This window comes from Hirundo rustica, chromosome W (assembly GCF_015227805.2).
Source record: "Hirundo rustica isolate bHirRus1 chromosome W, bHirRus1.pri.v3, whole genome shotgun sequence".
NCBI lineage: Eukaryota > Metazoa > Chordata > Aves > Passeriformes > Hirundinidae > Hirundo > Hirundo rustica.
The window spans coordinates 15,322,272-15,348,308 of NC_053487.1; positions in this window are offsets into that span (position 1 = coordinate 15,322,272).

The following is a 26,037-nucleotide window of genomic DNA, read 5'->3' on the forward strand; positions in this document are numbered from 1 at the left end:
TGAGGCCGCTCCTCACTCCTTCTCCCAATAGTCTTTTCATTCTCTCTTCACTGACTGTCCATGCTGTATCTCCTTATAGTTCAATCACTTTGTCTGTTCTCACTCAGGGAAGGGCCAGTGCTTTGAAAGTTCCATCTGGTGCTAGAAAAGAGTTAAATCTGCCCAGGCCTGTGGTGGTCATGTGATCTCTGCCGGGCTGTGGCTCTGGCTGCTCGGCTGTGGAAGCTCAAAGCTGTGCCGATGGGGGAGGCTGGTGGATGCCTTCCCCTCCACCCCTCGGTCTCATGGCTTGGGCCTGGCCCAGCTTGGAGCTGCTATCAGAGGCTGCAGCCTCCCCTCCCCCCCTGCTGGCAGCTGGGGGAGGAAGGGCCCAGGGGCACGGCCAGGCCTTGGGCCGGCTCCCCCCCCCAGCAGGGGGGAGCGGCAGGGTGTTTTACAGCTGCTGGAGACCCGATCCGAGCCGGGAAGAGGTCATATTCTCCTCCCCTCCCCTGGTCCGGGTGTCACTGGTCCCAGCACCCACCTGGGAAAAGCCTGGGCCAGGCAGGGGCCAGCCGGGCCTGGCCCCCCAGGAGCCAGGAGCTGGGGCAAGCTTACCTCTTCCAAGGCAGGAAAAAAAAAAAGGAAGTTCCCCAGGATCCTCCTGATTTTAAACCTGTGTGACCCAGAGGTGTATACCTATATTTAATTGGCTAATCCGGGTGTCAATTTCAAAGTCAATCACTAATTGAATTTTACCCTCTGTGCTAAACCAACACACAGGGGCAGTCACAGCTTCTCTGGGCAACCTGTGCCAGGGCTTCACAACCCTCACAGGGGAGAATTTGTTCCTAATATCTAAATAAATCTGCCTTCTCTCAGTTCATCCTTGTCCAAAGTCCCTCTCCAGCTCTCTTGTAGAGCCTTTAGGTCCTGGAAGAGGGTCTAAGGTCTCCCGGGAGCTCTCTCTTCTCCAGGCTGAACCAAGTCAGTCTTCCACCTACACCAACCAAAACCCAACAATTTCTTGCATGGAGCTTGAAACCAGAATGAAGTTTCTTGTTGTATTGGATTATGTAACCTAAAAATATGTATTCTATTTCATCTGTTGAAGGCTGGGTTTTTTAGGGAGATGTTTTGTCCTTCTCTTGCCCCTCAGGGGGAAAGGAGGAGGATGCCTTCTGATAATGGCCCAGCCATTAAAACCAGGTGGGGCAGTGTTTCTTATCTCTTTCACCACCCCTCCATCCTCCAGGGGAACATGTTCTGATAATGGGCCATTAGGGCCCACCAATGACATGACACATTCCATCATCCCATTGTGAGATGCTCCACCCAGTGGAGGAGGACCCAGCTGTTCCCAGCTAGATAAAACCTGGGACTGAAGGACACAAGGTATCCGGTTTTTTTTCCACTGGATTCCCGGAGGAAGACTGGACCCATCTCGTCACCACTGGACTTTCTACAGGACCATCTCTACTCCACAGAACCACATCTGTTACTCCAGGAGGATTTATTTGGACTGCTTCCAACACCCTGGCCAACAAGGTGCCAGGTCATGTCCATGACTCTGTCAGGGTTTTTCCAGGATTTTTGTTTGCTTCCTTGCTTGTTGTTTTTTTTTTTTTTTTGTATTACTACGTTTGTATTTTCCATTTATTTTAATATTCCTAGTAAAGAACTGTTACTCCTATTCCCATATCTTTGCCTGAAAGCCCCTAATTGCAAAATTATAATAATTTGGAGGGAAGGGGGTTTACATTCTCCATTCCAAGGGAGGCTCTAGCTTTCCTTGGCAGACAACTGTCTTTCAAAACCAAGACATTTGTGCAGGAGCCTTGGGTCTGCTTCTGTCCTTAATTACTTAGTTCAGTCTGACATTGCAACTTCAGAGTCTGACTTCTGGGAGCTTTTCAGATATTTAACTGAGCTAAGGGCAAGACACAAAAACTCACAAACTCCCCAACAGTATTTATTTGCATTGTGACTAGTCTTAATCAAGAGCTACTGCTAATATGCATTAATTCCACATCCATGCTTTTGTAATCTTACACGCACCTACACACACACATTTCTAAAAGCAAATTTCAGGAAGGAACTACTAGAGCAGGGATAATAAGTTTTGCAAATACACAAGAAAGAATCAAAAATCAGATGGAAGTTCAGAAAAAAAGTCTAGGCAGTGTTTGTGTCTGGGCAAAGCACGAGTCAGTGTCATGACATTGGTGAAGGCAAATACCACACTGGGATCTACAAACAGGAGTTCATAGTTGCAAAATATATGAATTGATCCCTATTTACACAGCACACAGAGAATTCTGCTAAAAGAAGAGTTCTAGACAATGTGTTCCAAGACATACGTGGAGGAAAGTGATGGGAGGGATGAGAGGTCAAGAGAAATATGTCCTAGGAAAGACAGAGTTAAGTACTGTTTAGCTGGGAGGAAATTCTGAGTTCTTCATGAGTTTAAAAGGCCCTTGTAAAGAGAAAGGATATAATCTGTTTTTCGTGGTTCTTTCTGAAAAGAAAAACGTCCACGGAATAAATAAAAGTACTGAGGTTATTCTAAGAGTAATTTCTACCTGAGGAATTTTAACCTCAGAAAAGACCAACGGAGAATATTGCAGCTATCTCTGCTTTTCAATTGAAAAAAAAATTAAAGTCAGAAATAGTTTGGTGACATGAAATGTAAGAAAAAGAATCTGGGTTTCTGAAAAAATTAGCCAGAGGCTATTTAAACATGAGATGTTTATTTTCTAACTCCAGGTAAGCAACTTCTGGAATTTAATCATCAAATTTCCAAGTCTAAAAGTTCTAAAACCTTCTGGAAAAAATAACATCTCTCATTTTATATATATGTGTGTGTATATATGTGTATATATATATATAGTATTGAAACAATTAAACTTCACTTAGAATTTTTCATATCTATTGATTCCAGTTGTTAAAAAATATTCTTGAATGGGTTTGCATATCAACACACGTAAAATATAGAGGTTTTTTTCAAAGAAAAAGGCATCTTTTCAAGAGGCTCTGCACAAGTATTGTTATGCACAAATTGTCTTGTTATCCACAGATAACATATTAAGTTCTACATTAGACCTCAGGGAAAAGAACTCTTTCTCTTTCTCTTTCTCTTTCTCTTTCTCTTTCTCTTTCTCTTTCTCTTTCTCTTTCTCTTTCTCTTCTCCTAATAAATACTTTATGTATAGCTGGAAGGTGTGTGGGCAGGAGTCTGTCCACTGTCTGGTCTGAAAGTCTGATTCAATAACTGACTCAACCAAAAACCTCAAAGGATGCTGAAAATATATGCACTATGTACTGAGAAGTGTGATACTTAACAGACTTGTGCTCTCTTTTCAGTTCAGCTGAAAGAAATGTGACAAGATTTAGTGCTGGGAAGCAGACATGACAGAAAGCATTCTGTCTTTGAGAAGCTTTAGTGCAAGAGGAAAAGGCTGAAATAGCTGTGGCTTATTACCAACTTAATAAGAGTCAGATTGTTACGTCTTGAAAAGAAAAAAAAAGATTTCCAAATTGCACATTTTTTTTCCAGAATACAGGTACAATTCCTGGCATATCAATAGCCCAAGGGCTATTTCCTAACAACACTGTAGGAATGTGTTGTTTTCCATTACAGGAAGTGATGATTCTCAAAAGTGTTTACAAGTCTCAAATTGCAAAATTTAATTTTCAAATCAAATGAAGCATAATGAGCTTCATGAGCTCCTTATTCTTCACTCCTGGTTTAGCTACAAACACAACACAGCAAAACAAATTAGAGCAAGCAAAGCAGGTATAACAAAGGACTCTGATGGAGCATCTTTCTCTTGACCAATGGCAACCAAAAGAGTTGTGTAAGGAACAGAGCATGGCCAAGCTAGCAACCTCTGAGATGACAAAAATAAAAGACATTAAAATTTGTTTATATCATCTCATATAAAAGCAGTTCATTGTGAGATGTGTATCTACATATAACCTGTATCTAAAATCTTTACAAACAACTATTATTCTACTATAAATACAAGCTCTTCTTGTGTGACATTACCTGCTGGCAAAGGGAAACTGAAGGGAAATTTTTAGCATAATGAGAATAAGAAGCACCAAACAAATTACAGGTAGATAAAGGGGATAATTACTAAACCTAAGCTTTTGAGGCCAATTTTACAAGAAGCAAGACTGATATTCTAGATCAACAAAACTTCTGTGTGGGTATTACTGACTGGAAATTTTGAAACCTGATTATTTCTATTGATCCAGACAAAGAGAATTAAAATAGGAGCACCACTACACTTTTCAGCGAGCTACTGTGAAAGCTGCTGTTGTTTAACAAAGAAACCTGACAAACCAACCAAACTCCTGAATATGTGTAAAAAATAAACATAACTGAAAATTTCAGCCTAACATGTTTTTATGTATTAATGACTTAATAAAATATTATAGCACAAATTCTTAAATCAGTTTTGAATTAGTTTTCCTTTATTATCAATCATGTCAACAGATATTTGTTCCAAGGAAAAAGCTCACAGCAATTTGACTCTAAATTACTCATTCTTCTCAAGTAGCTTTGACTTGATATTGTTCTTAAACAGACCAAAAGACATTTAACTCAAAAAAAATAGCTTTCATCACAAAATAATTTAAAATATTTGGGGTATTTTTCTTTTTTTTTTTTTTTTTTTTTTTTTTTTTTTTTTTTTTTTGTAGAGAACATTCAAAATAGCTAAGTAACCTGAGGCAAAAATACAAAACCAACTTAAAAACAAGGGCCAAGATAAATCCCTGCCTCCAGGTGAGTTTCAGCCTATTGAGCACCTGTCTGAAGAGTGGCAAAATCTTAATAATCTCTGCTGATCAAGGAAGGTTATTCAGAAGGTTGTCAAGGTCTGGAAAACTGTTCCCTGCACAGTTTAGCCCCAGATCCCCTGTGAGTGTCCAGCCTGCTGTTCTGACCCTGTCCCTCTCTCCTGCCTGGCACAGCTCCCCAGACACCAGGACTGACACATCTCCCATCCCTCCAGGCACTGTCACCTTGCCTAATCACTCCTTTACACAAGAAATAAGATGCAAATTTAGAACAAAGAACTCAACCAAATGTTGTCTGCCACACAGCAACTTGACATATTCACCCATAAACCAAGAAAATAGACAAGGTACATGATTTACGGTGGAGCTGGGAAACCAGCTGCACAAATAAATTGTAACTTTTTCAAAGTCTTATAAAAAAAAAAAATAAAAAAACAACTCCCTACCAGATCGATTTACATAAAACTTCATAAATGTCAATAAGTCTTGCCTGTGACATACCAATGTATAATTGAAGAGAAGCCCAGGAGAGGCAAGAGTTGTTTTCCCATGGTACTCATTTCCTTCTGGTTATGCCCTGACAGCTGGAGAGTAAGCCTTAATATTTTTCAGAAGTGAATTTAATTGCTTTAGAGTCAATTTAGCATATCTCTTCAGAAATACCCCAAAGCTACAAGCAAACTCATTGTTAGCCAAATAGCTTCTTATTTGTGAGATTCGTAGTTTATGAGTGTAGTTACCAAATTATGTTTTCAACACCTTACTGGGTATTCCACAGGTGGCCTCCAAATCTTATCCCTGTTGGAATATTTTCAATTAAAAGTTTTATGATAAGAATCCATGATAGTCTGAGAACTGTTGATGATCGATAATGAATGGGCTATAATCCAATGAATTTGGGAATTGGAGGCTTAAAGGTTATCCTGGCAACAAGAATAATCCACTGGGCCTAAGCAGTTCTAAGGAAATAATGGTTTAAAATATGATAATTTGAAAAGGAGTGGTAAAGTTCCTTTTCTGAAAATGATAATGGTTCTCAGATTGAAAGTAGCTTATGTCAAATGAAACAAATATAGTTTATAATTAACAGTCATTTACCTCTGCTGAGAATACAAAAAAAAAAAAAAAAAAAAAAAAAAAAAAATCAGAATTTCTCGTTTAATTGTAGAAAGTTCTCTAATCATTCAAATATCTCAACTATATATTCTCAACTATTTGCAGTTCTGGCATAAATGCACGATAGATACTTTGTGTTAGCAGATTAGTTGTCTTAACATACACCTTTGTCATCTGGAGGCATTGATTTCCAAAAACACCCATAAGAAAATCATTATTGTATATCTAAGGACAATACTGTAAGGTGACACAAAGTAGTGACATGGTATTTTTCTGCATTTTTTCTCTGGATATATAACAATTCTTAAATGTAATCATAATCTTCTATCCATAATTAAAATCATATTGATATTTTTGACAGTGACAAGAAGTTTCTTATCGGTCTTAACATTTCCCCTCCTTCCTGTCCTTTAAATTTTAGAAAAAAATTCCAATATGTAGTGTTTCTGCCCATCCCAGGGACGGCAGTTGTTTTGTCCCATCTGGGTCACCAGTTGTCGGGGCTCCTTTTCAGGAGTTTAAATTCCCCGGCATTCAGGTGGTTTTAGAGTTCTGGCCCTCTGCAAAGCTCTGTGCCAAACGCAGGAAAAGACGGAGTCTTCAAGGTTACATGCTTCGTTTATTAGTTCTTATCTTACAATTTTCTCAGTGTCCAAAAGATGTTTGCCGCGGCTCGGACATCTGGTGACTCCCCCCGTCTCTGGGCTGTCCTTATCTTTTATACTAATTGCTACATATTCTTTATTTACTATTTATTACCAATGTCTATCACTATTACTAAAAAGGTCATCTTTACGCTGACCCAATCCTCACTAACTACCCTGTGCCAACGTCACTGCAGAAATGGAGTGAGGGAACAAGAATGAAGAAGAAAGAGACAACGCCCTAAATTCTCCATCTTGCCCCATTCACTTCAATGCCAAAAATCCCAAACCCACTGTTTTTCACCCCGTGATATACTAAACTACTATTTTTCACACTCTTGTGGCCTGCAATGCTTCCTGCAGTGCAAGGAGCCTCTCCCATGGACTGAAATCAAATCCAGTGTCTCTCTGAGCTCTGGGCTCTGGGCCGGGGTCCCAGACCCCCCTGCCCAGGTCCCTGACCCTCCAGAGCAACCAAAGGAATGCCCTGGACTCCAACAATGTAGCAGTTTTGTTCATTAATAATAACCAAAAAGACAAGAAAGATCTCCCAGTACTATTCTAAACCTATAAATTGTGATGACTGAAATTTTCAGTCAGATTTTTTACCTCCAAAGTATGCTTAAAGGGCACATGAACAATTCTGCTGACGTGCGCAGTGTGATATTTAGGCCCATTAATTAATTTGTATTTTGCATGAGGGAATTTAGTAACTAGCTGTGAAATATAACTGCATTGAAATGTTGCATTTGTTAAGTACAGGCAGTCTCTTTACAGCTATTTATAGAGGACATCATTCTAATAATCTCATTTGCCTTTAACTCAGCATAGAGCACCCTTAAGTCTTTTAGACAGGAGAAGGTTATTGAGATTGCATTTTTGTGAATTTGGACCTTTATGTTTCTGTGTTCTGGGTCAGCTGGACTGGCAGGACTCCATGGGCAAACATCCTTTGCTGTGATCATCAGAATTCAGTCAAAATAACCACCAGAATCTCACAAATCAAGGTCTCCTTACTACAGTCCTGTCACCCTGATTTTTCTGAGTTTTTTAAAGCCTTTTGATTGTTCATAAAATGGAGTCAGACTTTTTAGCTACTGTACAATATTAGGAGCAGTTTCTGCCTTTCTCACACATGTAACATAAACAAATCCTTTGTTTTTCATTCTCTGTCCTTTGCATATTTCTAACCTGAAAACAATTGTAACTGACAGTTGGTCTGGCCATTCGTCTGGGAGGTGAAAACTCCAGAAGCCAATCCACAGCCAGACCCACAAATGTATAAAAAGTAAGAAATAAACAGGCAGGGGGGCTCTCGGCCTTGGCTCAGCTTGGGCTCTCTGTCGGAGGAACAACTCTGCCCTGCGAAATCTCTTGTCTCCGTGTGATTGCTTTGCGTATCCCGATCACACAGTCCTACCAGTGGAAAACAACTAGTAAATGCAGCATGCAATGAGAATGACACCATGATAGTTTCATTTTCTTACAGGCACGAAGGGCTCTCTGCACTACATTTAACTGTCATTTTAGCAGATTTCAAGAACTGAAAGCAGATTAGTGATCACAATTGCTTCGATACTTTTCTATCATCTCTACAGAATTATGGCACTCCTTGTTTCTACAGTACAGGTGAGGAAAAATTACTATTTCACCTCAGAGAAACAATCTAAATTTACTATCCAAACATTACAGAAAATTTACAAAACCATTTTACAGGACAGCTGATGAACACTTTATTTCTAGCAGTAGTTTTATTTCTTTGCAGATTTGAGCACATAGCTGATCTCTAAATCTTAGCTCTTTTAAGAGAATTTAGGACAGTTTCAGCCACATAAGTAGGAATTAACGAATAAAAGTCTACTAATTCATAAACGTACATTTAGTGTAAAATCCAGGTAAGATCAGCTCATCTCTTCTGTTTCTTGGCTAAGCCTACTCTTATATTTTCTATGTCCTATTCTTTTTAGTCTCTCCTCCAACCAAAGGTCTTTCATAGCTATAACTGTTTCTTCCTCCATGATTGGTCTCTGTCTGATAAACAGTTTGTACCTACTCTTGTTTCATCTCTCTCTTTGATGATCTGTATTAATAGCTCAGCAGTAAAACCATTTCTAGCCATAAATGTGTATGATCCCCCATCATTTGTCAGGCCTTATTGGCACTTCAATAGATGACATTAAAAGAAAAAAAATCACAAATCCCACACAATCTAAATTGAATTCATAATCTGTCTTGGCAGAATCCTAAGAAGCACAGTGCTACAGTTTAAAAAGGATATAGCAGGAGTTACCATATTGGCTAACACACCTCAGAAAAAAACCCTAAAATAAACCCATGGGTGAGGTGCTAAGAAATGAAATAAAAGAGCCACCAGAGCTGCTTCAAAGATTATTTAAGCATTTCCCATTTTTTCTGAGATGCATTATTTCAAAGCCCATTTCTCACATAATGCTCTAAATTGCGAGTACAACATTTGCAGTCACTGACTTTTTATTATATTTTAAAGTGATTTAGTTACATCAAGCATGTGTTTTCATGACTCAGGACAGAAATCTACAGTGCTCTATTAATGTAGAACAGAAGAGACTATTTCATTTGAAAGGGACCTTTCGCTGTGTCCCTCACGCCTGGCAGGCGTGCAGGCTAGCTCAGTTCTGCACTGCGACAGAGTGAATCAGTTGGGGTTACAGGCATGGCGAGTAACCTCCTCCCGGTGGGTTCTTGGTTCCCCACAACGGCAAGTGGACCCGATGGCGTAACGACTGCGGCGACGGAAAAAGGGCCGACTCTCTTTAGGCAGGGTAGAAGGTGGTTTATTAAGGGGAGTCCGGCAAGGAGCTCCGCCTCAGACCACTGCTGCCCAAAGAGAGCCCAGATCAAAGCCTTGCGGCCACTTATAAATGGGGGAGGATACAGGGGTGGTGACAACAGGTCAGCCAACCAGGGAACACAGGGGTGGTAACAGGGGTGTCAACTTCTGAACCATTAACAAATCACAGGAGGGGAGGAGGGGATTCCCCGGGCACCAGCCTATCACTTGACACCTCTCCTGGATCTTTCCAGAATCCAGGGAAGGGTCTCGAAGTGACAGACAGGGCGACCAAGAGGAGAGAGGGGGGATTGACAGGGACAGGTGCAGGGAAGGAATGATTGGCATAAAACGTCTGGTTATATAACTAACTCATAAGGGGGAAAACTATTACAGAACACAGGGGGGTACAGTGGACTGAACCATTACAAAAATAACGTATAAATCTTACAAAAATAACTTAATAACTTAATAACTTAATAAAACAACTCTCACACCACTACATCTCCCCCTATTTTGTTTTTTTAAGAGGAGGAGAACTGGAATGGGGGAGGATGATGCTCTGAGTCTGGACATGCCTCATCGAACCGCTTTAGTTGAACAGGCCACTCCATCTGAGGCTCTTCTTCCAGGTCTCTGTCTTCCTCCGAATCTTCTTCTAGTGTCATGTCCTCCTCCCATTCCATGTCCTCCTCCCATTCAGGCACGGATGACATAGCTACTCGGTTTACGGAGGGGGAGTGTGTGGTGCTGGAAATCAACTTATTTAACATTTTTCTGACAATACAAATCATAATTAAAATTAATACAATAATAAATAAAACTAATAGAGCTGATTTTATAATTGAGCCTACCCAGCCTGAAATGCCCCAGTTCCCAAACATCCCACTCAGCCAGTCACCAGTCTCTTTCTTGATGTCTTCCACCATGCCCCGGATGCTCTGGATGGCTTTGTGGACATCCTCAGCCTTCATCAACAGGTTGAAACAACACAACTCCTCAAACTCCTCATACCGATGTCCATGGAGGAGGAGGAGATAGTCGATAGCTGCCCTGTTTTGCAGCGTCGCCTGCCTTGTTACTTCCTCGTCTGATAGGAGGCCGGCCAGCGTGTTGGAAGTTAAATTTGCTTCCTTAGCCACCCAACACTCCAGGTGAGCCAGCTCACCCTAGAGCTTTCGCAGTCGATACCCAGGGTAGAAAAACTGTGACTGCCACTCCCTTTACTTTTGACCAATGGATAATTTCTGAGTCACAGTTGGCATCGAGCGAGGCCAAATCTCTTTTTGGACCTTTTTGCTGGTGGAATTTTTTCGCTGCCAATTCATGAGAGTGGTCTTGTTGGGGGAAAACAAGCCCAACCGGCCAAAAGTACATGGTCCTCCTACAAGGTGAGGGGGGATGCCTGCCCATGCTCTATCCCCACAAATCAAAAACACACCTTTAGGAAAGGCCAGGGGTTTCCTATCAGTTGTCGAAGCCATCTCCACATGGGCAATCTGGCCGCACCATATTTTGGCTGTGTAAACATCCTTGGTTTGATAGACAAATTGATAAGATCTCTTCTGACCTTGAGGGGGGGTAAACATAAAATGAACACAAAAAGAAGCATTTGAGGAACCCAAAATTTCTAATTCATTGAGGGGAAAACTTAAGGTGGAAAGGGTGGATATATATTTTTTCCACAAAAAAAATGGATTTCTAATCGGGAACGTAATTTCAACATCTAGAAAAGAATCAGGTGGGGATAGCTGGGATATGGATTGACCCTTAGAAGCACCCTCTCTATTGGTCTGCTCTGTGATCTCTAAGAGCTTGGTGGGTAACTCCTTGGGCCCATTTGGGATCCCCACAAGGCAGGTCATAAGTGGGTTGTCTGCCAACGTGGCTGAGAGGCAAATGTGGTCCTGCCCCATTGCCCTGGCGAGAGTCGCCCAAACGTTGGCTTTGGGCTGGGGCACCAGCCATCCGGAGACTGGAGCAGCGAGACTGGTGAGCAGGAGGATGCTGAGAAGCAGGTGGAATTTCTTCAGCACTGGGGACTGGTGCTGGACAGGTTCCATCGTAACTAAAATAACTGAAACAAATAATTATTGTCCAAACAGAGGGTTTAGGAAAAGGAGCCCAACCCGGAAAGACTTTCCCTTCTTCTCCGCCTAAATGCTGCCTGTGTCACTTGAGGTAATTTTTTCTTCTCCCCCGAGACTTTTGGGACATAGGGCCTCACCCATTTGGATGGTAACCATTTTAGCCTCATGGGGGTGGACACGCAATCGTATCCACGACCCCACGTGACCAAATTGTGAGGTCCCTCTGTCCTTCCAGTCTCAGGGTCCCGGACCATGACTGGCGACCTCTCCTTGATGTTTAATTGAGGGTTTGCTCCGAAATGGGGAACGATTTGAGGGTTTAAGAATTCAAAAGCACAATTTAGAAAATTCATGGTAAATAGTGCCCTGGCCAATCGGGTCTGTGGTGTTTCCATTTTTAAAACCTGTTGTTGTTGGTTGAGGACCCTTTTGATTTCCCTGTGGGTCCTCTCCACTACGGCTTGGCCTGTCGGGGAATGGGGGATGCCGGTCTTATGTCCCACTCCCCATTGTTGCAGGAAGCTACTGAACTCCCTGGAGCAGTACGCTGGGCCATTATCGGTTTTTAACTCCCTCGAGATGCCCATGAAGGAGAAAGCCTGGATGAGGTGTTTTATTACATCCGAGGTCTTCTCCACTGTGTGGGCAGAAGCGAAAACTGCACCGGAGAAGGTGTCCACTGACACGTGCACATACTTAGATCATCCGAATTGAGGGATATGTGTCACGTCAGTCTGCCACACCGCACAGCTTTTTAGGCCTCTGGGGTTCACTCCTGCACTTAGCGTGGGAAGTGCATGCTGATTGCAGGAGGGACACATAGCCACAATTGCTTTAGCCTGTTCCCGGGTGATGTGAAACCGGCGAACAAGGCCAGGTGCGTTTTGATGGAAGAGTTGGTGGCTGATCTTTGCCTGTTCAAAGATGTTAGGATATGGGGCCATTGCAGCAGGGGCAGCGAGAGCATCAGCCTTCCTGGCTCCCTCAGCAATGTAACCTGGCAAATCAGTATGCGATCTTGTATGCATCACAAAGAATGGCTGCTTCCTATGTGAGACAAGTTTGACAAGCTTAAAGAGCAGCTCAAACAGTGCTGTGTTAGACACTTCCTGCAGTATGGCCTGATCTGCTCTGGACACCACCCCTGCCACATAAGCGGAATCTGTCACTAAATTGAAAAGTTCGGGGAACCTTTCAAATGCCCTGACGACAGCGGCCAACTCAGCAACTTGAGGTGATCCCTCCACCTCAGCAACATCTGCCTCCCAGTGCTGAGTCTGAGGGTCCTTACAAGTCATGACCAACTTGTGGGACCTTCCGGACGTGTCAGTGAAAATTGTCAAGGCCTCTAAAGGTTTCCTACTCCGAACACTTTTCAAACTTAATGTAAATTTGGCATCCTGATTGAAAATTTTGTGGGCTGGCCGATGAATAGAAATTTGTCCGGTAAAGGAATCCAGAGCAAACTGCAGTGCTTTGTTCTCCTGAAGCAGGTGTTCTAACATTGCCTTTGTAATTTGGCCTGATCTTAATCTAACTGGAATGTGAATGCATTCAAAATCACATCCGGCCAATTCCCTGATCCGGACTCTGGCTTTTCGGATCAGTTGAGCCACCAGTTCCTGTGGACGTGTCATCCTTTTGGACCTGTGATGACTGAGAAAGACCCATTCTATGATTAAGAGCGGGTCTTCTCTGCCCTGGTCCTTTTTGATGTTATTTCTCCATTGGAAAATGACCCCATGGAGGTGTGGCAAATTTCCCATAATTATAAATTTGAAAGGCAGTTCCGGATCACACAGGTGAACCCGCTAAGTGGACATGAGATGCTGCACCTTTTCCAGCGCCTCCTTTGTTTCTGGGGTGAGTTCCCTAGAAGAACTCAGCTCCTCTCCCCCTTTCAATAAATTGAAAAGAGGGGCTAGGTCCTCGGTGGTCAGACCTAGCCAGGGTCTCACCCAGTTCAATGCCCCACACAGTTGATGGACATCTGCGAGGGTCTCGATCTTGGCCTTAATTTCCAATTTCTGCGGCACAATGGTCCGCTTGCCAATTTCCAGCCCAAGGTACCTCCAAGGTGGCATGTTTTGAACTTTGTCTTCCTGCAGCTCAAACCCTGCAACAACCAATGCATTGATTGTCAGGTCAAGCGCGTGGGACAAAACATCATCGGTGGGGGCACACACAAGCACATTATCCATATAATGATGGATGATTGCTTTCTCCACGGCTACGCGGACCGGGGACAGCAAGGAAGCCACATACCACTGGCATATGATCGGCGACACTTTCAACCCTTGGGGTAAAACACGCCAATGGTAGCGTTTCCTCGGGGCCTCTCGGTTAATGGTGGGAACCGAGAATGCAAAACGTGGTGCATCGTCAGGGTAGGGGAATATGGAGGAAGCAATCTTTTATGTCTATTACTGACAATTTCCAATTTTGTGGGAACATGGTATGGGAAGGCATCCCAGGTTGAAGAGAGCCCATGTCTTCAATCACGTTATTAATTTGTCTGAGGTCCTGGAGGAGCCTCCACTTGTCCTTCCCCGGCTTCTGGATAATGAAAACCGGGGAGTTCCAAGGGCTGGTTGTCTCTACAATGTGGCCTTTGGCCAACTGCTCCTCCACAAGCTCTTCAAGCGCCTTTAATTTTTGCTTTGAAAGTGGCCACTGTTCTACCCACACTGGTGAATCTGTTTTCCAATTCAGCTTGCGGGTAGGGCGCTCCTCAGCAGCCGCCACCCAAAAATCCTGTGAGGGGTCTGGGATGTCAATTGTGACCCCCCACTGGGCTATCAGGTCTCTCCCTAAGAAGGGTTCCTTATAATCCAAAACAAAAAGGCGTAAACTGGCCAACTGCCTTTTTGGCCCCTTAATTTGCACCACGCTCTTTGATTTCTTAGCCAATTGCATCCCCCCTATACCTTGCACGTGTCCGGCTGTTACCCTAGTTTTTCTGAGTTTTTTATAGCCTTTTGATTTTTCATAAAATGGGGACAGATCTTTTTAGTTACTGTACAATATTAAAAGCAGTTCTACCTTTTTCCCACATATGTAACATAAACAAATCCTTTGTTTTTCATTCTCTGTCCTTTGTTTGGATATTTCTAACCTGAAAACAATTGTAACTGATGGCTGGTCTGGCCAGTTGGCTTGAGAGTTGAAAACTCTAAAAGCCAATCTTCTGCTAGACCCACAAATGTATAAAAACTAAGAAATAAAACAAAGAGGCTTTCTCTCCGCCTGGATTCAGCCTTGAGCCGGATCGGAGAAGGACCTCTGCCCTGCAAAACCTCTCTCTCCGTGTGACAGCTTTGTGTGTCTCAGTAACATCCGGCCACGTTTTCCAAGGCCCAATGTGACGGCCAATGCTTGGCTGGAAATATCATCAAGTCTGCCCCGGTGTCTAGGAGGCCTGTGATATTAATGGCCTCCCCACCCACACTCCACTCACACGCCACCTGGGGCTTTGCCTCTGTGATGTTGTATACTGGACAAGCTGTTCGTATGCTGTCTTCCGGGTGCTCCCAGGCGGGTATGATTTGGGCAACTATTTGTCCTTTTGGTAAGAATGTTGGTGGGTGGGTGCATCGTAGCCAGAGAACGAATCTCTTGGGATTGTTGTCAAGTGTTCCCGGGAGGATTTCGATCTCTTTTGGAGTGTGTTTGCAATCCCCCACAATGATGAGCTTACCTTCGACCCTTGGCCAATTGCCTTGCTCACCGTTGTTGACTGACACCAATTTCCAATCGCTGTCTTTCAGGTGCAAACCCTCTGTGAGCCGTAATCTGTAAGGTGTATAGTTAGAATCAGTTGTTATAATTGGTTTTGCAATGTCATGGTCCGTGTGTGTCATTTCCGGTAAATTTTTTGTGCTGTTACCCCGAAGGGGGTAAGGCAGCTTTTCCTCCTTTTTCCCTTGGCTCCCTCCCCCTTCCCCCTCTGCTCGGTCCACCTCATTTTTGTCTTCACGCAGGGTGGACCTGCGTTCCCCCTTTAGGTTTTTTGCAAGGGTTTAAACCCTCTCCCTTTTTCCCCTTCTCCCCCCCTCCCCCCTTTTTGTTTTTAAATTCTTTAAATTCTTTTCTAAGGGGACATAGGGAGGACCAGTGCCCCAATTTCCCACACAGAAAACATTTTTGGGAGCCTTGAACCGAAGGCTTCTTCCTGGTGTTCGATGTTTCTCGGGAGCCTTCAGCTTCGATGGTCGCAGCGTGGTGTAATTTGGGCCACTGTCCTGTGGAGGCACTCATAAATGGGACCTTTACTTGACATACTCGGAGCATGTCTTGTAAGCTCGGTGCAGGATCTAATGGGAGACTTAAGATTGCAGTACGACATAGATCATTTGCATTTGAAAATGCAATTTCCCTTAAAATGCATTCACGTGCCCCTTCAGTTTTAACTTGGACCTCGATGGCCCTGGAGAGCTTCTCCACAAAATCAGTAAAAGATTCACTTTGGCCCTGTCTTATTTTGGAATACAGGACTACTGGACCATGAGGCTGCATTGTAAAAAATGCTGCTAAGGCTGCTTCTTTCACCACATTGAGGCACTTCTGGGGTAAAGCAACTTGATCAGTTGCCTCCATCCACTGCCCCTCACCCGCGAGATGTTCAAAGGTGAGGGGATTCCCATGACCATCCACCATAGTCTCTATGTTGTCCAGGAGACCTGGCAGGGCATCCCTGAGCAGCTGCTTCCACGCTCCCTCCCAAAGCCTATATTCTGTGGAGTTAAGCAGGCAAGAAAACAGCTGCTTTAAATCAGCAGGGAGTGTTTCAGCCCCTGAGAGATCTGCCTTTAAAAGACCCCGGAAGTATGGACTATCCTTTCTGTAATAGACTATGAACACGAAGAAAAGTTCCAATAGGAATTTATTACATTGCAGCAGGCAAAGCAAAGGCAAATACAACGCTGGACGACAGGGGAGTCTCGCTCCACCAACTGCCGTGAATTGGCAGGTTTTTCAGTCTTGCTTTTATCTTGCTTCTTTCCTCCGATGATGTATGTGTGACGTGTTGCTGGGAGGGTCTCTTTCTGTCCCTCGGTGGTCGCAGAGATGAAGGCTGTAGTTGTCCTCTTCCTTATATGGTAACTAAGCTGGAATTCCTGAAACTTAAAGCTGATTAAGCAAGTAGAGAGAGAAAAAAAAAAGGAATGGGCAAGGGTATGTTTGCCTATAAGCTTAGATAGTAACATAGTAACTTCCTGTTATCTTGAGTTATTTGATCTCCAGTGAACAAAAAATAGTTAATGTTTATCACACTTTCCATATTCCTTATGAGCTTTACATAGATCTCTGATGGTGGCCTGTGGGAACAGGTGGTAAATGGCTCTGGTGTTTTGGCCTCCGCGGGAACTTCGGTATGTAACAGGGGCTAGAGTGGGGATGGGGGGGAAGGGCAGCAGCCCCATCGAGTCCGGCTCCGGCTCACTAACTTCCGTGTTTGGACCGTGGGAACCGGAAGGAGGACCGTGGGAATCGGGACTCCATGACTCTTGCTGTCTGGGGGTGGGGGGGGGGACGGTTTGGTCGGAGTATGATGTCACCCAGGAGGAAAGCTGATGGGGTGGGTCCGAGGAAGCGAACGGGGCGGACCGCGGCTGCTGCGGAGCAGCTTCAGGCTGCAGCACTTCGGGGGAGCTGACGCCGCCGGCTCGCACGGGACCCGGGGAGGCGAGCGAGGCGGGACAGGGCCGCGGCAGAGCAACCCCGGGCTGCAGCAGGGCGGGGCCGCGCGGCCCCGCACAGCCGCGGGCGGACCGGCGCGGCCCCGCGGGGACGCCTGCAGGACGGGGAAAGAGACATCACCGAGATCGGGCGGGGCGGGCGGCGCGGAGCGGGCAGCCGCGGCTGCGGGCAACGCGCAGGCGCAGTGGGTCCCGCCGCTGTCCCGGCATGGCACAGCTGCGTCACAGGGACCAGGAGGAGCGGGCAGAGCGGCACGGGGACGCAGGGACGCTGTGTCACCGGGATAGGAGGGAAAGAGGGGCTGGGAGGGGTTAAGGGTGGGGTCAAAGGAACCGCGGGAAGGACTGGGAGATGGAGACGGCTTCGCCACGTGGCATCCGCCATCTTTTGGCAGGGGAAAGCGGGACCTATATTCTGCTTCCCCATTAACTGAAGACTAAACTCGGGGTTTTTGAACTGGGAAACACGGGGATGGGAGAGGCTTTCGGGCAGCTTGGCCAGAGCTGCTCAAAAGGTCCCGCGCAGCTCGGGGCGAGCCACGCGAACCGTGGGGAGTGTAACGAGTTAATGCTTTGTTCATTGAACTTGCAAACACAGGATGACTCGTCATTTTTAAGAGAACCTTTAAACTTGCAAACACAGGATGACTCGTCATTTTTAAAAGAACCTTTAAGCTTGCAAACACAGCATTGTTATGGAGGAATTTGGGCAACAAATAGGTCAGACACTGTTGCTCAAGTCAATCAGCAATTTTATTGATTACAGCAAGCGTAGCGATGAGGCAATGCAGCGCTGGGCGACAGGGGGGGGTTTTCACCGTCCCGCCAACTGCCGCGCTTTTCTGCTTCAGACCCTTCTTCTTATACGGTTCTGTTTCCGGGATCAAGGGTAGTACTCTGCGCATATCCTGTCTTGTTGCTGGGGCTTCTTTTGCTTCTGCTACGTCGGCGGCTTCAGGGTTCTGGAAGATATTGCTTAACATATCTTTACATAGCATACATCCTGTTTCCGCATCCTACATTATAAACAAAATATGTTTATAACAATACATATCTTTACATAGCATACATCCTGTTTCCGCATCCTACATTATGGACAAAACATGTTTATAACAATTCCCCCCTTTTCCTCTTAGGTCAATTTGTTTTGTTCATTAAACCTTTCCAATTCCTTTCTGCTCCATTCCAGATCCTCTTCTTTTTCAGTATCCCCTAGGGCCTCATATTTGGCTTTGACTAACAGCAGATGTGCGGCTTCTAGTCTCCCCCTTACTATCTCGATAAGTTTGTTAAAGATACATGGCCCAAATGTTAATCCTAGAACTAACAGAATGACTGGTCCTGCTATTGTGGACAACAAGGTAGTAAGCCATGGTGAGTGATTGAACCAGTTCTCATACCAATTTTGGTAAGATTCTCTTTCTTTTTCCCTTCTCTCAATCTGCTTTCTTAGTTCTCCAAGAGTGTCAAACACTATGCCAGTCTTATCTACATATGTGCAACATTCTTCCTTAAGAGCTACACATAAACCACCTTGTTGCCAAAACAATAAATCTAACCCACGCCTATTCTGTAAGACCACTTCAGATAACGATCGTACTGAATTAGTAAGGGCGGTTATGGACTCATCAATTTTGCGGAGATCTTCATCCACAGAGCTTCTCAAGGCACTTAATTTTCCCGGTTGAGTGATCAAGGCCGCTGCTCCGGTTCCTACTCCGGTGCCTGCTAATGTTAATAGGACGGCTAAGGTTAGAGCTGTAAAGGGTTCTCGCTTAGCTAAGTGGTGGTTGGCGGTGTTCTGATGTTCGAGCACATATTCTTTTGGGTGATAGATCACTCGTGGGATTATTACTACTTGTACACAAAAGTCTTTAGTCTTGTTCAAGATGCTTGCAGACACACAAGGGGAGATTCCGGTTTTCATACAGACCCATTTGGCATTTCCAGCGGATATCAACCATTGAGATCCCTTAGGGGATGCAGTTCTATTACATAGAGAACTCTTAGCAGGTGGGATGGTACCAATACAGGTACCGTTACCTGTAACCTTAGACATGGTGATACCGGGAGCTTCTTCAGTAATATTCCTACTGACCCATTGACACTCGGTGGGGTTAGAGCTATTAGATCTTCTTATTTTAGCACTTGATCCTATTGCTTCATAAAAAGGGGGTCGGATGTCGTAGCACAACCAACATTCTCGAGTGAGGTTAGGGTAGGTTCTATTAAGCACATCAAAGCTAGCTTGCATGATTTTCCAAAGGGCACTATAAGTGCATAGGAATGGTACTTCCTGGTTAACAGGGGTTGGTAAGGAACTATTTTTGTTTGGTAGCGAGCTGTTTTTGAGACTCGGGCTACTACCATTAATGATGGGATCTATACCTTCCTCTTCTTCTTCTTTTGCTACCGGATTTGGTCCTATTCCATGGCCATGTACTGTGGGTAATTCTTTCTTAATTAGGAAGTGACCTCCTCTGTCTTTCCCCGTTTCCCACAGTCGTACTCCCCAAGTCTTCCCTAGTAACCAGCCAGGGTCTTGAGGACTACTAACATTGATAAGAATACTTGTACATGCCCCTGGGTCTGGGTCTGCTTCACCAGCTTGCCACACTTGCGTGGGTTTGCAGTGTTTGGGCCACCCAAGTCTGATATATCTATCCGGCCCCCCTCCTGGGTGGAACCCATGTGATATGGTTTCACAACCCCAATACCCACAGTAATATTCTCCTGGGTAATTACAGTAACTCTTCCCTGGATTAGAGGCTGGGCAAAAATAAAAGCCCACTTTGTTAAGGCATGGCCATCTGGGAGCCCCAGGTAGGAGAGAACACAGATCGATTGGGAACGAGGGCATGCCCGGTGTTATTATGCTTTTTAAAATTTTCTGATCCTCCCACCTGATCAGGCTCCAATTAAAGGGCTGATGATGTGGGTTAGCTCTTGCATTTTTTACCCATATTAACAAAAATAGCAATAAAAGTCTTAGATAGGTAGCTTCCTCATTGTTTTTGGTCCTTGTGCAGATTCCAATTTTTCCCTCAATTTCATTCCCAGTCCCTGGGCATTTCCTGTTCCATAATTCCCTGGTCCCACCTATTCCCGGGGCTCGTCCTCCACTGTCTTTTTGCCCTCTGCCTCGCCCGTCGACTCGGTTGCTTCGAGCCACGGGGTGTCCCATCTTCTCGGCAGCAGGGATGGTCTTCAGGAGGGGATAGTCGCCCCTTCTTTACTGATCTTTGGATATAGGTGTTCCAGTTATGGTCTTTAATGTCAGGAGAGTCACACCTCAGGCTCTTGGCCTGTTGGCGACACACTCCTTTTAGGATCTTTGCCACAAAGGGAGCTGGTTCGTTTAAGTGGTAGCAATATAGAGCAGGGTTAATTCCTTCTATAAAAATATCCCACCACTCTTTTGATTCTAATTCCAAAGTCCCGTATTCCACCCTTATTTTTAAGGCCAATTCAGTTAATTCCCTCTGGATCTCCCAACAGAGGTGACAGACACCTCTAGGGGGGATCCCTTTAACACAATGAGTCCACCACCTTTCTTTACACACTAAGCATTGATAACATACAAAAGGATAACAATTATTCTGATTAATACAGTGCAAGTTAGTGCATCTAATGCGTACGTCTTCTGCATATAAGTTTCCCCTGGGATCAGTCTCTGCTTCCGGCAAAATTTCCACTCTGAATGTCGTTTTATTCATTTAAATTAGCCCTTCGACTCAGCTTAAGCTTCGGTTCTCCCGGGGCACTGACTATTTTCCACTCAGGCTTTTGGACTGGTCCTTTAATTCGGCTGGCATGTGTCCATCCTCGCTCAGCGGTTCTCACGGCGGTATGGGTTGTGAGGAGAACCAAATATGGACCGTCCCAATGAGGTTGCAGTGTATTCTCCTTCCAGGTCCGGATTAAAACCCAGTCTCCTGGTTGCACCTGGTGTAAATTAATGTTTAAGGGAGGCCGTTGTACGGTTTGTCCTTTTTCCCATAGCTTATTCCTGAATGCCATTAATTCTGTTACATATAGTTTCAATTCTCTATCTATAACTCCGGGGTGGTCTCGAGGTATGCCCGTGTCATATGGCATACCATAAAGCATCTCAAAAGGGGAGATTCCTAAATCCGCCCGGGGCAGTGTCCTTAGATTTAGTAGGGCTAACGGTAGGCATTTAACCCAATTCAATTTTGTTTCTAACATCAGTTTTGTCAATTGTCTTTTTAGCTCCCCATTCATCCTTTCTACTAACCCCGAGCTTTGGGGATGCCAAGGAGTGTGTTCTTCCCACCTTATTCCTAGGGCTTCTGATAGGGATTTTATGACTCTAGAGGTGAAGTGAGGCCCCTGATCCGAATCTATGCTCTCAGTCACTCCATACCTGGGTATGATATGTTCCATCAAAACTCTAGCGACTGTTTGGGCGGTTGCTCTTGCGGTTGGGAACGCTTCCACAAAATGTGTTAGGTGATCTACCAAAACTAAAACATACTTATATCTTCCTACCTTTGGAAGCTCAGTAAAATCAATTTGTATTTTAGAAAATGGTCTAATTGCTCCTGGACGTCCCCCTCTTGGTAACTTTCTCTGCACAGACCGGTTGACCCGCAAACAAATTTCACAATTACGAGTTATTGATTTTGCTAGATCATGCACCCCTATACTCATATACTTAAGAGCAAATTGATCTACCAAAGCCTGACTTCCCCAGTGAGTCCTCTGATGTATTCTAAACAATAATTGAAATGCCATTGCCTTCGGTAACACTTCCCTTCCATCGGGTAATTTCCACTTCCCTTGGGCATCCTGTAAAATTCCCATTTCCTTTAGCTTCTGAGTTTCTTGCGGAGTAAAACAAATGGGGGATTTAGAAGGGTCTTCTGGTGACCCTATTTGTTTTATAGTTTTAATTTGGAGTGCTGCCCTTTTGGCTTCTATATCTGCCAGATTGTTTCCTCTAATTCTTAATTCTGTACCCGATTGGTGTCCTCTAATATGCACTACTGCAATCCTTGTCGGGCCTCTAAGAGCCTGTAATACTTCCTTAATTAGCTGCTGATGTATTAAATCCTTCCCTTGTGAGTTAATTAAGCCTCGCTCCTCCCAAATTTTTCCAAATGTGTGTATTACCCCATAGGCATACTTTGAGTCGGTATAAATTGTTCCTGACTTCCCTTCTAGTCTTTTTAGGGCTTGTAGGATTGCATACAGTTCACATGCCTGTGCAGACCAAGTTGGGTTTAAAGGTCCAGATTCTAATACTTCCAGTGTTTTCCCAGAAACTACTGCATATCCTGATTTACGTTTCCCTTCTACTACTCGAGAGGACCCATCTACAAACATCACCTCCCCGTCTGTTAGTTCCTCCTCTTCTAAATCAGGTCTAATCTTCGTTTGTTCTTCTATAGTTTGTAAACAGTCATGTGCTAGATGTTCTGTCTGAGTGGGTTCCCCAAACAAAAATTGGGCGGGATTCTGTAGTGAAGTCGTCTCTAGTGTCAGATTGGGAGCTTCCAAGAGAATTCCTTCATATTTTAAAAGTCTAGCATCAGAGATCCACTTCTCAGCTTTTTGGTTCAGAACATTTCGCACATTGTGGGGAGATAATATTTTAAGCGTGCTGTTAAAAGTAATTTTCCTAGCTTCTTCTACCATCAAAGCACATCCCACAATTGCTTGTAAACAGGTAGGCCAACCCCTGCTTACAGGGTCTAATAGTTTTGACAAATACCCTATGGGTTTCTTTTTCCCAGCCCATTCTTGGGTCAATACCCCATACACTGTTCCATTATCAATGTTCACAAATAAATAAAAGGGTCTTTTTAAGTCTGGGAGACTTAATACTGGAGCAGTTGCTAAATCCTTTCGTATTACCTGTAACTGTTCCTCATCTTTGGGTTCCCAAATTACACGATTGGATGCTGTGAGTTTGGCATATAAAAATTTTACCTTACTACTGTAATTTTCTATCCACAATCTGCAATACCCTAATAATCCTAATAGTTGTCTAACTTGCTTCTTGCTTCCTGGGGTTGGTAATGACAAAATCCCTTGGACCCTTTCGGGGTCTATCATCTTTTCTCCTTTTTCAATGTAGTGTCCTAAATATTTTACTTTTTCCTCAGTAAACTGTAATTTGGATTTGGAAACCTTTAAGCCCTTAAGTCCTAAGAAGTTTAACAGTTTTATGCTCTCTTTTCTAACTTGCTCCTCCGTTTGCCCTGCGATTAAAAGATCATCAACATATTGAATTAAAGTTAATCCTGGAGCAGGGACGAAGTCCTGGAGGATTTGTTCCAATGCTTGACCAAATAAATTAGGGCTTTCTGTGAATCCCTGAGGGAGTACTGTCCACCTGAGTTGTTGTTTGCGTCCAGTATCCGGGTCTTCCCATTCAAATGCAAAATAATCCCGACAACTTTCATCTAAAGGGCAAGCCCAAAAGGCGTCTTTTAAATCTATTACACTGTACCACATATTTTCGGGTCCTAATTTGCTTAAGAGTGTGTACGGGTTGGCTACCACGGGGAATCTGGATACCGTACGCTTATTGATTTCCCTCAGGTCATGCACTAACCTATATGTTCCATTAGGTTTCTTTACAGGTAAAATTGGGGTATTAAAGGGAGACATACAAGATTCTAGTAATCCCTGGGATACTAGTCTCTCTACTTCTGGCTTAAGCCCTCTTCTTCCTTCTAAAGACATGGGGTATTGCCTAAGTCGAATGGGTTTGTCTGGGTCTTTGAGTGTTACGGTAAATGGCGGAATATCTAATCTTCCTACTGTTTCCGGGGTGTACCATACTTCAGGGTTAACCTCTTGTTCATCCTCTAGTGTAAGTTTAAATATTTTAATTCCTAGTTCTCCTTGCCTAACTTCTAGTCCTATTCCTAATTCTACCATCAAGTCCCTTCCTAGTAGGTTGAAGTCAGCCTCCGGAACCAGCAAAAAGTTACCCATTCCCATCTTGGATTCTGTTTCTATTAACACTTGTTGTATGACTCCTACTTTAAAAGGTTCCCCTTTAGCTCCTATTACTTGGGCAGTCTCCCTGGATAGTTTACATCCAGGGGGTACTTGTTGCAAAGTAGATCTCTCTGCCCCAGAGTCTACCAGAAATTCCACTTCATGTGCTTGGGGACCTAATTTCAGTTTTATCAAGGGCTCCTTGTTCGTACGGGTCCCCAACAGATAGAGCCCCTGACTCCCCTAATCTTCTTTAAACACTGCTTCATCTTTTATTCTCTGCCTGCAATCCCTTTTTAAATGCCCAGGCTTCCCGCAGTAGTAGCAGCTAGGTGTCTCCCTCGGACCTCCTTGTTTCTTTCTGGGTGGTGTTTTTGGAGGGGGTCTGCTGGGTTTTCTTCCTTCCTGCACCGCTGCCACCATAATTCTTGCCTGCTTACGATAACTCTCCTCCTCTCTCCGTACATACACTTTCTGTGCTTCCCTCAATAACTCATCCAATCCTCTGTCCTGCCAATTGTCTAACTTCTCTAGTTTCTTTCTAATGTCTTCCCATGACTTGGCTACAAACTGTGTTTTTAACAAAGCCTGACCAACGGGGGAATCAGGATCCACCCCAGAATATAGTTGTAAATTCTTTCTCAGTCTTTCTAGCCATTCAGTTGGAGTTTCCTCTTTCTTCTGTCTCTCATTGAAGGCTTTGTTAATATTCTGTCCCCGTGGAACTGCCTCTCTTATTCCCTGTATAATGATTGTTCTCAGGTCCTGCATGTGGCCTCGATGTTCTCCATTTTGATGGTTCCAATTAGGGTTTTGTAGTGGCCATTTCAGATCTGCCTGTGGGCCCTGGACATGCTGGGCATCCCATATACGCATTCCTGCCCGCCTAATCATATTCTTCTCTTCTGAGGTGAATAGAATGCCAAGGATAGACTGCAACTCTTCCCAGGTATAAATATTTGGTCCCAAAAATTGATCTACTCTTTCGGCAACTCCTAGGGGGTCTTCTAATAAATTACCCATATCCTTTTTAAAATCCCTCACATCCCCTGAGTTAAGGGGGACTGATATAAATCCTATTCCAGGTTGTGGTCCTCCCATGGGCATTTCCCTTAGAGGGTAAAGGTTTTGTTGTCTTGCCCGCTGCCTAGTGACTGGCCCTCTAGGTACGTCCTCCGATATTTCGCCCACACGGTTTTGTTCAGGTTCCTCTAATGGAGGGGCTTGTGGAGGTATATAGGGAGGTGGTATCAGGGGTACCTCCTCCTCCTTTTTGTCCCTTCTCCTGTTCTGTTGACTGTCATTTCCCTCTTTCAATGCAAACACTGCGACCCCCGGGGTTTCTAACCAGATCGCAGCATAATCACTCTCTTCCGGGTTAAAGGGTGTTTTGGAATTCACCCACAAATTTAGCTTTTGCCTTACCCAATCCTCTGATGACCCAAACAGGGGCCAAAAAACATTTTTAGATATTTCCTTCCCACCCCATACCTCAACGCAATAATGTATCATTTTTACCTTATCTTTGTCTCCAGTCCCAGGATAGTGCTTCCATTCAGCTAGCATAAATCCCAGAGGACTATTCTTAGGTACATGGGGGGTTTTTATGGGTGAAGGGGGCTTGCTTTTCCCCTGTCCCATCTTCTGGAGCACCTTCTTTCGTACGTGTGTGCGTACACTCGCTTCCCCTTTTTCGTGGCCCAGTCCCTCGCGGGAGATGGGAACCGCACTACTCAAGGGTCCTCATTCACTTGGAGAATCTGGCTGCCAGTTCTCCTCTCAGACACACTCACACTCACCGTGCTCCAGGATTCCCGACCCAACCCGAACGGATCTCCCTGCGCAAAGGGCAGTTACTTACGCGTCCCAGCGTCTTCGTCCGGACCTCAAGTGCACTGAGCTTATAGGGTTCTTCCTTG